General features: G+C 54.7%; 1 long non-coding RNA gene across 1 annotated transcript in view; it reads left to right on the forward strand.

Annotated features, from left to right (window-relative positions):
• The window catches only part of LOC147573303 (uncharacterized), a 367858-nt gene that overhangs the window by 323673 nt on the left and 30339 nt on the right, over positions 1-13846 (forward strand). The window contains exon 10 of the long non-coding RNA XR_015244604.1: positions 2826-2921. This is a non-coding gene — a long non-coding RNA (uncharacterized LOC147573303). The remainder of the gene's footprint in view (positions 1-2825; positions 2922-13846) is intronic.

Here is a 13846-nt window from a genome sequence, read left to right on the forward strand (position 1 = left end):
AAGCAGGAACCGACGACCCTCCCTACGTTATAAATGTAATATTATTTTTAAAACTTTAAAAACTATGTTGCTCGTTTATTTAAGAGCACGTTTAAATAAAATATAAGTGGATAAAAAATAATTAGCATAAAATTACAGTTTAAAATCCCGGAAAGTGACTTGAATGAACAATTTAAAAAGTAAAATCTGCTATGCATCTGTAATGCTTGAACTTTTTGCAAATACATATTAATTTTCATTGGTTAATTTTTTAATTAATTAAAATAATTAATTTTGCTGTTGGGGTGGAGGGAAGTATTTTAAATAAAGTAAACTACCAAAGCGTTTTTTTTGAAACTCAGCTGCTAGTTCTGTGTAGAAGTTTGGAGAGATTATTTTACTATTATTCTCCTGGATGCAGGTTTCCTCTCTGCTAACAATAAGACATAGCAAATATTTGCATTCTCTTCACTTTGCAGAGAGCAGGAAGGATACCCCAGACACCCTCTCTAAGTGCTTTGAATCCAGTTTAAGTAAAGAAGTGTACCAAGTTTACCAGAGTCAATAACCTATGTGCTACGTTGCTTTCTAATTCTTTTTTGTGAAAAGTGATTAAGCAGCTCTGGTAGGAGCCTCTCCCGGGCTGCAGTGGGACACCTTCTCACCGTGTCCTCGCAGGGTGAAAGGGGCTGGGAGCCCTGTGGGGTCCCTGTCCCTAGAGCAGTCATCCCATTTGTGATGGCCCCATCCCCACCGCCTAATCATCTCTCAAAGGCCCCAAGCCCTTACACCACCCCTTTGAGACTTGGGATTTCAATATGGGAATCTGGGAGGATACAGCATTCACACCATAACCCCATCTGTTACCTCCGCTTTCCCGTCTGTTGGCTCTACTGACAGTCAGAAACTGCCCTCATGGAGGCAGGATGGCTGCCTAAGCTCCTGCCTTGCATCCTGTCTCCTTAAGCTCCCCCAGGCAAACAGAGAAATTCCTTACCCAGTGGCCCATGACCACTGAGTCTCTTTGATTTAAATGGGTTCATATCCATCCCTGACCCCAGCCCTCTGGCAGGAGGCATATGAGCTAATCGTCTCGTTGCCCACCCTGAATCCCCAGGCCACTTCTGGACACAAACATAAAGCAGCCGACCCAAAGGGAATGGACTGAGTGTAGGGGAGGGATGGCGCCCACGGAAGATCACAGCGCTGTCGCCAGGAGATGGAGTACAGACCCCGAGCAGGCAAAGGCACAGATGTCAGTCCTGTCCGTGGGGCACATGTTCAGCCTCCGGTGGTGTTAGAAGCGTTTGCCGGATGTCGCCTGGGGGCTAGACGACAGATCCAGGATTCTCCCGGCTCCCGGCTGCAGAGCTCTGTCTGCTGCACGCGTGCCGCCCATGGGAAACTCTCCCGTGACCTTCGGAAGGCAGAAGCCACTCCTGCTTTGCTGGCATCCTCAGAGGATTCGCGGGCTTTGGCACAAGGGAGTTTCTGTGACGGTCCCTGTGTTCCCTTGCCATTCTGGGCAGCAGCACCAACCTGTTGAGTCTTTGAATTGCACTTAGGGTAACAAACCCAAAGGCTGGGTCCAGCCTCTCCTGATTCCACACACCGCCCCCCCCCCCCTCCCCGGGGTTTCCGGAGGCTTTGAAAACACCCAGTTCCCTACACTGAGTCCCTGTCTTTGAAACACTTGGAGTGGCTTGTTTTCCTAACCAGATTCCGACTGTAACGTTGCACTTTGGTGGAAGATTTTGAGAAGCCCTCATCTATCCAAAGTTTCTCTTTCTGAAAGCGTGCGACTCTTGATGTCAGGGTTGTAAGAGCCCCACGCTGGGTGTAGAGATGACCTAAAAATAAGATCTTAGGGGCACCTGGGTGGCTGAGTCAGTTAAGTGCCCAACTTCGGCTCAGGTCATGATCTCACAATTCATGAGTTCGAGCCCCACATTGGGCTCTGAGCTGACAGCTCAGAGCCTGGAGCCTGCTTGGGATTCTGCTTGGGATTCTGTCTCCCTCTCTCTCTGCCCCTCCCACACACACTCTCTGTCTCTTTCTCTCTCAAAAGAATGTTTACTGTGTACATTCATGTCAATAACACTAATCTTAAAAAGAGCGGTAAGAGGGGAAAAAAGCAGGCAGATATTCTTACGAATAACCCATCAGCATTGACTTTGCAATGGACTCAACCAGCTGCTTTTCATAGAATATGGTGCTAGTTTTGTTTTTTGTTTTTTTTTTTATTTCCCAAATTAGACCACATTTTGCGCCGGATTCAGATCCCAAGATTCTAAATGGAACGTTAAAAGTGACCTGTGTTGACTTGTTCTCAAAGAGCCGGGGAATCACAGCCAACGTTCATTCTGTGAATCGCAAGACACGTCTGTTTTCTGCAAGTTGGTCACTTGGGGGATAATATCCCTTTCTGATAAAAAGGACTTAACTGGGAGAATTTTTCCCAATCACTGTGGGAACGTGTTTTCTTGCAAAGAGCCACGAGGATTGTAGAGGCCAGACTAGTTGTTTCTCAGGAAACGTTTCCTCCTTGTGTCTTCCTGGAAAGAACGCCCCGGCTCTGACCACCTGGGTGTCCAGGGGGAGGCTGAAGAATTGTTCAGAGACGCCGTGTCTGTGGTCTCTGAAATGAAAGTTGCAAAACGAGAGAGAACACTGAACAGAAGCAAATGTGCTTTTCCTCAACACAAGGTTTCCTCCCCCAGAACGGCATCAGACTGTCGGAAGCTGGGCACTGTTCCAGAGGTTAGAGACAGGGCCAAAACACATCATTTTAGCTTTCTCGGATGGCCATTTCTGTCTCTGAAATGTTAAATCCCGTCTCCCCACAGTTGCAACAGTCCATCCCTCAAGTGCAGCCCGGCGGGGAAGCTCTTAGCTCTTTGGTCTCTGGACGCGGGAGACTGAGACACGAAAACCGCCATCAGGTAGGTGCCCCCCAAGGCCGTGGCCTCCCCGAGAAGGCTTTGCTCCCAGAGACCCACCGACTCTGGCCCCAGACTCCCCGAGCGGGAAGCAAGGTGGTGGAGGGGTGCTGGGGCACAGCAGGGCCTGCTCACACACGCCGGCTTCGCCCGGACAGGCTCCGAGGTGCAGGGGAAGTGTGTCCGGTGGGAGCGTCGAGTGCAGAGGTGCCCCTGGGCCCCCGTTTGCCGGCCTGGTATCGACAGTACCTGCAGTCTGGTCCAGTGTTTTAGGATTTGCTGTCTGACTCGCACAGCAAACCCTGCCCATCTCTCACAGTCATAGGGAGGTCCACGTGCCTGCCCGACTAGAGGGAGCAGAAGTCCAAGCGGAGGGCACTGATCTGGGGGGAGTTTGGAGCTAAGCATACCCTTCCTCCAGCCGCTGGAGTTGGGGGGGCTTCCTGGGGGGCCTTGAAGGCCACCTGTACTGAGGCAGGGGCTGCCCAAGAGCCCACATCCTGTCCAGGAAGAGCAACCCCCTCCCACCCCAGAGCAGCCCGCAGCCAACTGTGAACTAGAATCAGGGGCTAAATACCTCCTCGTCCAGTGGGTGGGGTGACTCCAAGGCATGTTCTAGAATCTCTGAAGGCCCCCGGTGTTGCTGAATCCAGTGCCCTCAGAAGTCACCCCCTCATGAATGCACGTCTATTGCCCCTGTCCCTTCCTTGCCTCACTTCCCCACTCCCCTACCAGTGCTTCCTGGGGCCACACCCAATCCTTGCCTCAGGCTCTGCTTCTGGGGAACTCAAGTTCAGACACATATCTTATGATTGAAGGGATGTTGGGACAGTTCCGTCTTCCCTACAGTATCTGCTGTCATAGGCCTATCTCTTACTACTGAATTACGTCACTAGAGATTCATGCCTGTGGGATTTCAAGATTGGGGTCTGGTCATTTGCTCCGGCAATCCCCCTTCTGGGTACACCCAAAAGAAATGAAAGCAGGGTCTCAAAGAGATATTCGCACCGCCCATGTTCGTAGCAGCGTTATTTGCAATAGCCAAAAGGTAGAAGAAACCAGCATCCATTGACAGATGAGTGGATAAGCAAAATGTGGCCTTCCCATGCAACGGAATATCATTTAGCCTTAAAGAGGAAGGGAATTCTGTCACCTGCTACAAGCTGGGTGGACCTTAAGGACATCATGTTCAGTGAAAGAAGCCAGTCACAAAGAGGACAAGAATCACACCTGGTTCCACTAATACGAAATCCCTACAGACAGAGGGAAGGTGGTGGGTGCCAGGGGCTGGGGTGGGGAGAATGGGGGGTTAGTGCTTAATGGGGACAGAGTTTCTGTTTGGGATGACGGGAAAGTTCCGGAGATGGATGGTCGCACGGTAGTGTGAAGGTATTAGCACCGCTGAACCGCACATTTAAAAATGGTGAAGACGGTAAATTTTATGTTCCACGTATTTTACCAAAATGTATACAAGTCTAAGAAACTGAGGCGCCTGGGTGGCTCAGTGAGTTAAGCATCTGACTTTTGATTTGAGCTCAGGTCACGGTCTCACGATTCAGGAGTTCGAGCCCCGCAACTGGCTCCGCACTGACAGTGTTTGGCATTCTCTCTCTGCCTCTCTCTGCCCCTCCCTGCTCATGTTGTCTCCATCTCTCTCTCTCTCTCTCTCTCTCTCTCTCTCTCAAAAATAAATGAACTGTAAAAAAAATAAAATAAAATAATAAAAATACTAAAAGCCTAAGAAACTAAGACTGAGGTCTGGAAATAGACAGACCACGGCGGAGGCATCCCTTCCGCACCAGGAATGTGGTGGCGAGGGGCACATCCTGGCAACTGGTCACCACGGCACAGGCCCTGGGTGACCTCTGGGGCTCCCTCGACCTCCTCTCCCATCACAAAGCCCCACCGGTCCCCCGCTCACCTACGTCCTACGCACTCTGGGTCCCTCGGGAGACCACCACTGCTGTAGGGTGTGCTGGGCCCGCCCACACTTTCCCACACGTCCCCGGAGCTCAAGGCCAAGGCCCCCGCATCTCGGAGATTCCCGCGTGACCCACAGGCTGTCTTCACAGGCGCACACTCACACCCCACCTCTGCACCCTCGCTCACCGGACCCTCCTGTAAACTGACTCACCTTCGCTGGACAAGACCCCCTTTACGAGCAACTTCATGTCCCCCCTACCAATGGAAAGCCCAGCGTAGAGCCAGCAAGAGAAGAATAACCGTGGGAATAAAACCCACAAAGACCAAACAGTGCGTCCCAGCCCTAACCGGACGCCCAGCAAAGGCTCTGAGCTGAGGCTTGTCTGTCTTCGTCACATCGGGGGTCGGGAGTGTTGAGAGAGGGGTAAAGACAGAGCGGGGCCGCTCGACAGGCGTCCTCTCCCACGGTCAGGCTGGCAGCGAGAGGGGACAGGAAGTGACTCCTGCGTTGCCCACACACGCGCACCTCGCGTGAGGCCTCGTGTCCACCAAAGCCACCTTCAGGAGTCCCCGTAGAACGAGGCTCACAGCTTGGAAGACCCTCATACCCCTCCGCAAGGGCACGCAGGTTTTAGCTTCCGTGCCTGGCCGCGCCCTGAGGATCCCACGGGGCATGCCCTGCGAGAGTGCGTCTCCAGCCCCGCAGGGAAGGCACTGTGATCAATTAGCAATGTCTGCCCAGTGCACAGGAAGGGGGGGGGTGGCGGAACGTGTGCCCCAAATCCTCGGCAGGCTCTCGTGATCTGGCCCAGCCTCCCTCTCTAAGCCCACATCAGGCCACCTCTCCCTGCCTCAGAGCGTTCACTCCGGCAGCTGGTTTGGGGCCGTGTTTGAGCACTCCTCGTGACAGCCCTGGGGACAAGGTTTAAGACTGGCCCAGGGTCACACGGCTGAGAAGCCGCACAGCTGCTGAGGCCCCCGCCGGGGGCTCCTGGCCCCAAATCCGCGCTCCGCTGCCCGGCCACAACACACAGCGAAATCGACCCCTGCGACCTCGCGAGCCCTGCCACCGGGACCCACGACGCATGGCAGGAACTGAGTCAGCTTACGTCCGCCCCGCCGTCGGTCAGCTGCCTCGTCCTGGGGCACGGCTGTACCATCTGAGTAGACACAACAAACTTTTAATAACTCTACACAACTCTAAACCAGAAGTGTATTTTTACTCCTGTGAGTCAGCCATTTATTTGTCAATAGAGGCCAGTAAAGGCAAAGGCCCAGGGGCCATTTATAAACAGACCGTAGCCCCTGGAGGCATCCCAGGGGACGTCTAGAAATGCGCTTGTCGCTGAAAACCATCCCCGGGAACAGAAAGGCTGGGACGGCCGTCTGGCTGTGGCCTTGCTGGAGGTACCAAGGGCTGAGGGGTGCTCTAACGACCGAGCGCACGGGTCTCAGGAACACCCCCCTTCGAGGGATGCACGGGGACCCAGCGATTTGCTCTACTGACCCTCAGCTTTGCCCTCTGCCAGGTGGGCACGGGGCTTTGGGGGGCCTGGAAGGGTTCCAGGACTGAAGGATTGGTGCGCGGGTGTCGTCCGTGAGGGTGGTGCGGATGTTGGCAGCGGCCGTGGCGACGGTGTGCCCGGAGGGGGGTCGGGCAGCGTTCCCTCCTCCACAAACGCCGGCTGCATTCGCCCGACACCCGCTGCGTGCCAGGTGCTTCCCGTGCGGCGAGGGAAGAGCAGGAAGCCTTTGGGGAGAGTGAGAAGCGGAGGCAGGGGCCCAGCCTCACAGGACGCTGCCCGGGAGACCCAGCAAGGCCACACGGGGTCCCGGTGACCGCCCCGTGGTCCCTTCCTGAGCACATACCCGACAGACCTGAGGGCCTCCGTCCTGCAAAAAGATGTGTGCGACAGCACTCTTAGCCACAGTACTCGTGATGGGACTGCGCACAGCCCAAGCATGGGTTAGGAAAGCACAGATAAATAGATGGTGGTATATTCGTGCGGGGGAAGGGTCCGTACATGGGAACAGCACGCTGCAGCGAGCAAGGAACCCCTGGTGCACACACCTACGTGGATGTGTCGTTGCCTAACACCGACGAAGAGAAGCTGGACGCACACTGTGCGACCCCCGAGCAAGGGAATGACGGGCACGAGTGAACAACGTTTTCGTGCAAACAGCGGTTACTTCTGGGGCGGGCGTGTTGACTGGGGAAGGGCTCGAGGGAACCTCTCGGGTGGCGGGAACGGCGCGTAGAATTCTCCGGGGGGCGATGGAGCGTGCGCGTGTGTGAGAGTTTGTGCGTGCACCACCTGCGTGTATGTTGTGAAGACGAAGACGTAATCGCAGAAATGTCAAGGCTGGAAAGTCTCTGAGAGGCCACTCTGTGACCCGGGGTGGCAGATCCGACCGTCCCCGGGGGTCCGGAAGGTACTAAGAGTGGTCCGGCATAAGACGATAGACACTGGGCTGCGAGAATTGCCACCAACAATAAGATCTCTGACACACAGTGTGCTTGGAAATCTTGCTGAACCAGAGAAAACAGCCCACGCTTGCCTGGCCTGGGCCGCTGGCGACAAGTCTGGGTCCTCTGTGGAGTCCTTGGTCTGGCGGTCTGGAGACACAAAGGGACCCACCCACGCTGGCACGGCTAAGTGATACACAGCAGACCAAGAGGCCCCACCCCACCCCACCCCACCCTCGAGGCAAGTACTCAGCAAACGATGCTTGGTCAAATTAACTATTCATTCCTTCTTGGGCCACACCAAAGGGATGCTCTGAGAAAGAAATGATAAATATGAAAACACTTTTAGCAGGGTTATCAAAACGCAGGGGGTTTGTGGGCACAGTGCACCGCCGGAGGCTGGACGCGGGCAGGGCTCATGCAGATCCTGCCGTAAGGTGGACCATCGCAAAGCAGTGAGGCCCGTCCAGAATCTGCAAATTACACCTTATGAGAAGGGGGTGGGGGGCAGGGGGGAAGAGGGGAGGAAATTAGTCACTGACATGATACGGTATGAAATTTAGAAATTTTTGCTGCCAATTCGTGATCAGGGTGGTGTGGATTTTTTAGGAACTCTTCCTTATGTTTTGGGGATGTTTGCCAAAATATTTAAGAATGAAATGGCATGAAGTCCAAGATTCATTTCAGAATCAAGATTGGCACCGAGAGGGAGAGAGTCATTGCTAAAGCCTGGGGTGGGGAGGCATTCTCCGCTCTCCTACATGTCTCAACCTTTCCTTCATAAAAGGTTTAAAATAATTCAGACTCCATCAGCTCTACTCCAATTTAAAAAAATAATTCAGGGGCGCCTGGGGGGCTCAGTCCGTTACGCGTCCGACTTGGGCTCAGGTCATGATCTCGCAGTTTGTGGGTTCGAGCCCCGCATCGGGCTCTGTGCTGACAGCTCGGAGCCTGGAGCCTGCTTCGGATTCTTCGGATTCTGCTTCGGATTCCTCTCTCCGCGCCTCTCTCTGCTCTACTCACACTCTGTCTGTCTCAAAAATAAATAAACATTAAAAATAAATAAATTAATAATAATAATAGTAATTCAGACTTCATAAACAGATCAGCAGTCACTCCTAAGTGACATTCCTCTAAATGTGGGAACTCAAAAATGTGTGCCAGGCATTCCTCTGTCCCCGGGGAAGAGTCAAGGTGCCAGGCCAGGAGGGCTCTGTCATCCCTGCCACTCCCCCAGCCCGTGAGCAGGCTCCCGACGCCAAGGCCGCAGGACACGGGTCCTGCCTGGAGGAGAGGGGACCTCAGAGGACGGGGACTTCGCCCGCTTCACAGCCCGCTGAGAACTCAGAGTCTCCAACTGTGAACCCAACACGAGCCTTTTTTCGGCTGGTGAGCTCATTTACGCTTGGCAGAAGGCAACATCTCATTTCAAAGCCGGGAAGGGAAGGCTTTGAAAAGATTTAAAGCCCCTCCAACGTCTCCTTGGACATCAAATGGCTTTTTTGAAACAAGGTTTTGATGAGTTAAGAGCAAACAGATCAGAAACACATGCATTAAATTCCCCTTCAAATCCACACGGGTTTTAAAATGGAGGGGAAAGGGGCGTGGCAAATGTCTTTTCGGTTTTACGGAACCCGGTGCGTTTTTAAAACCGGGTGAGGTGGGCAGCAAATCCAAAAGGCGGCCGCATCCATTCGGTCCTCAGGGCGGGTCCAAGGAGGGGACCTCCTGAAGGCGCTGGTGGGAGCGCCAGGCGGGGGTGGGCGCCAGCTTCCCCCCTCCTCCATCCCGCATCCACGGGCCAGACTATCCGCGGGCTGTGTGCTGGAAGCTTCCTCCAAGGGGGCCCGACAGTGGTTCTGGGCTTTGCAGTTACCCGTTCTCCTTGGTAACTGCATTCGAGGAAATTAAAGGAAATTACAGCGGGCAGCATTTCCGTTTTGTTGTGGTCTCCAGCCCTAATCAGAGGTGCCCTCCGAATCCCCCCTCGCAGCCACCGATGAGAAACGAATACGGTTCCCACAGAAGGAAGTAACTGCGTCCCTGCTCTATGTGCCTGACATGGGGCACCTGCCTCAGGCTCTGAAGAAAAACAAAGTGCGTGTCCTTTGAGATTCAGAGTCCGGACCCTAGAAGGAGGGTCTGTGGTCAGGCATGCGTGACGGGGGCCCCTCCCAGCTCTGCTGGGGTTCATCTGCCGAGATCCACGGCAGTGACACCAGTGATGGGCTCCCAGCCCCCATTCCCGAGCACACACAGGCTGCCTGCCCAGATCAGGTGTTGCAAACGGGAGGACAGCATCCTAGAACGTGACTCAGAGCATTCTGGGGACAGTGTCCCGGGAGTGGTACGAAGAATGCCTAGCGGCCCGCACGCGTCCAGAATAAGCACCCTCTCTCGTGTTTGCCCCGTCGGGGTGCCGTAAAGCGAGGCACCCAGTCCGTCCTTCCTCACTGAGGACCTGCCAAAGCGGAGGATGAGAACAGGCTCCAGAGCCGGGCTGCCTGGGCTGGCCTCCCTGCTCTCCCACTCGGAGCGAGTGCTGCTGGGAAAGCTACCCACCCTGTCTGCGGAGTGAGGATAGCAAGAGCCCCGCCCCCGCCCCCCCCCCCCCCACCTCAGCGCTGCCGGAGGGGACACATGAGTCCACAGGTAAGGCTCCTGGTTTGGCCCAGAGCAGGCGCCCAGGCGATGCTGGCCGCGGCGATGATTATGCTGCGCCAGTCAGATAAATGACCTCATCCCGCGCGGTCCTCGCCACCGCCTTGATGTTATTGCCCCATTTGAGGGGTGAGAAATCTGAGTCCCCAAGAGGCTGTGGAACTCGCTAACAAGCAGCAGAGACAGATTCCCATGGCAGATAGGGCCGGCTCCCGGGCCGCCGTCCCCGGGGTGCACAGCTTGGCGAGCGGAGGGCGTGCCGATCTCCCCCCTCGACTCAGCCGCCTGGCCAGTTCCGCGTCGTAAACAGGCTGCACGGCAAACGGCACGACCCCGTCCTGTCCCAATCCAGAGCCTTCCATTCCTGAGCACAGGCAGAGAGAGAAAGACGGGAGCCGCCCACTCCTCCCCCGAGGCTGAACCCTCTCTCCAGTCCCAGCTGAGCAGCCTTGTGCAAGTCAGTCCCTCTGAGCCTCAGTCCGCTCACCTGGGAAATGGGCCCGACGCGACCACTCACATCACAGGCCTGGGAAAAATAGGCGACAGAGAACCCGCGATGCTCTTGCTTGGCGGTGCTCCCAGCACAGGCTAGTTGCGCCACAGTCGTGAATGCTCGGGCCTGCGTCGTCACCGCCAGCATGCCGGCGTCCGCCTCCAGAAGTGCGAAACGTCTCCGCAACTTGGAGCCGGTAGACCTGGTTTCCTCCCCACAGCTCATCTCCTGGGTCCTCAGCCTCGGGCCCACCAGGGTCCCGCGCAGGATTGAGGCACAGAAACGCCAAGAAATACCAGGGCTCCCATCGTTTGATATTTGGGGGTTTGCCTTCGTGGGGGAGCCAGGTGCCAGGTGTTTGGCACTTGTGTTGTCCGTGAACGCGCCAAGGGCTGCATCGGGTCGTGCCTCAGGGCCCAACACCGGGCAAATCGCCACAATTCTAAGATGTAGCCAAAGATGGGGTCACAGAGGGGTGATGTTCAGGGGCCCATGTGACGGACCGAGCTCTCCTCGAGTCCAGTTTTCTTCGCCTGCGAAATGGAGCCAAGAGTACCCGCTTCTGAAGGATGGCACCGAGAACGTAGTAAGTGCTCAACGAACGGTGTGCCCCCCATCGGAGACTCGACTCCGGCCCCCAACTTGGTGTCGTATTAAAAGCCAAGAAAACGGTAGATTCAAAGCATAAGCAAGAGGCAAGGGGATGAGTCCGTCCCCTGAGCTTGCTTAAGATGAAAAGATTTGCTTCGCTACGTCAGGATCACAAACCTATTACGCTTTTAAAACCCCAAAGGAGGCCCAGGCCCTTTGAAGCCAACGTAAATACAACTGTTTAACAGCTTATTTTAACTATCCAATGGGAACCGGGTTGCTTAAATGGACTCACGTTGCCAGCAATCTCTTTTTTTGCGACATGGTATTTGTTAGAAATCGGGATTTTACTTAACTAAATGTCCTGCGGTCACCTCCGCTTTGTTTCTTAACAGGGCTGTCTTTATGTGCGTTTTCTTTGGCTTCCCAATAGAAGAGTAACAGATTCCTTTTGAAGTTTTTTATTGATGAATGAGCCGCTATAAATAACCCTCCGCGGCAGCCGCCCCATCTCTGAAGTTTACTCTGGAATAATAGTAGCAGTGGGAACGGAGGGCAATTTACGGCAGCGTGTCATGAAATAGTTTAATGGGCTTCATACTGTTTAACTTAATCTTTACAGATGTAAAAACAGAAATACAATTATTTTAACAACTATTATTACATATTGCTTTGCTAATGAAAACAAAGACTGTGGGATTCAGAGGGGAGGAGGTGCTGGGGCACCGGCAGGGTCTCCCCCGGTCCGGGGGCAGAGGGAGGCTCGCTGGTGCCCCGTCTTGTCCCCCCGAAGCCTTTTTCTTCCTCACCCACGCACGTGCACGCACACGCACGCGTGCACACACGGGCACGGGCACACACAGGCACCTATGTGCATATGTGTGCATGCACACATGCGCACACACACACACGCACACGCTTGCACTCACACGCACATGCACACGCCCCCACAGGCACACACACTCACACCCACATGCCCGCACATACATACACGTGCACACGCGTGTGTCGTAGCCGGTGGTCATCCCGAGAGCAGCTTCTCTGAGCCGATTTCCAGCTCGGCTCTGCAGCATGAATTATGGGGCCCGTGGAGACTATTCTGATGCTGGGAAAGACAACCGCCTGCCTTTAATGGAGCTCCAAGGACTTTTCCTGTTTCTCACAGTCCCCAGCTGCCACCCCGCCCTCTTGTTCCTATTCCGCCCCCGTCCCCACAAACCCAGCTTCCCGGGAGCATCCTTCTCACCAGAGGGACCAGGACAGAACTCACTCGAAAACCTGTAAATCCAGAGGTCAGGTCTGCAGTGTGAACGGTCTCCCTGCCTCCCTGGAAGCTTCAGAGATTAAACACGGAGCCCTGGGTCTCTTCCATGGTGCTCTAAAGACCTCACTCCCTTTGATTCTTCAGGGAGGTCCTCGCCTGCAGGGGTGCGTCCAGAGTGAGAAATGCTACCCCGGCTAGCATTTTCTCAGGCGCCAGAGCATGACCCCCACGCCGCACACGGGGACCTGGGAGCCCCCTGGGGCCCTGCACCGTATAATGTGGTGCCCCGGGGAGCTCACACCTCCTGCCTGCCCCTTGGTGGGGTTCTCGCCCGTAAAACTGGGGGTTCGCCTGAATTCTGAACCATCTGGGAAATGATGGAATTGGGTTGAAAGAAGTAAAAACATCTATGTTAAAAGCTCCGTTGGAGAATGTGGCTAATATCCGTGGTGAGCAACAGACCACCCACCAGCCCGCAGAAGCCGTGCATCACCCATGCCCCTCAGCCCCGGACCCTTGAGGGTAAACGGAATGTGCGTCTCCTGAGGGTCGCTCACTCCCAGGGGGAAAAAGCCAGGCTGGACTCCCAGAGCCCAGTTCATTCTATCCACGTTTACCTGTCGGGTGAGCCCTACCGCTGGCTCCCGGGCTGAGTGCGAAAAGGGATCGGGGCGACCCCAGGTGGAAAGAGACAACAGGAGTGGGGGCAGGAGCCTCCGGAAGACTGTGTATGCGCCTGACAAGTACTCACTGCCCTTTATGCACCAAGAAATTGCTCACGATAAGCTGGGGGACTCAAGCAGAGGAGAGTCGGGCATCAGGGAAAACGCAACCCTGTGACATGTTCTGTGTGGCAGGCACCGGACTAGCCGTGACAGCAAAAAGGAGCACAACAGAAGCGATACGACCTTCGCCCTCTTAGAGCTGACGCAGGCTGGGGAGACACTTGGGCGGCGCTCCGCGGCTGACCGCGGCAGGGACAAGCGCTGTGCGGGGCCGTACCTTTCCAGAGGAGCGTGCACAAGGGCAACCAGACAGACTGGACTGCACCTGCTGCGCGGCTCCCCCCCAGTAAAACTGAAAAACGTCATTAAAAAATGAACAAATAATAAATCCAGGCGTGCCGTGAGCGCAGAACGCTCGCTGGGTTTTAAAGACGTAGTACCCCATAAAGAAAGTACCGCGGTGTTTTCTGATATTCAGTGACTCGCTGGAATGATAATATTTTGGGTGTGTGGGGTTAAATAAAATACGCGGCTGAAACTAACCTCACCTGCTTCCTTTTCAGCTTTTTCTTTTTTAATGTGGCTACTAAGCATCATGAAATGAGTCTTTTATTGGCTCGCGGGTCGAGGAGATTAAGAGGCCCTTTAGCTTAAAAATCCAAGAGGGATGCAAAGCTGAGGGACACGTGGTTTGTGCCACCGTCTCGGTCGCCGGCTGTCGGGATCTCACAAAGACAGGCTGCACAGGGTCCGTCGATATCGAAACCACTGGCCCCTGCACTCAGCTGGGCAAGAGAACCATCT

The sequence above is a fragment of the Puma concolor genome, chromosome E2 (genome assembly GCF_028749965.1).
Source record: "Puma concolor isolate L17-30 chromosome E2, mPumCon1.1.hap2, whole genome shotgun sequence".
In the NCBI taxonomy this organism is placed as follows: Eukaryota; Metazoa; Chordata; class Mammalia; order Carnivora; family Felidae; genus Puma; species Puma concolor.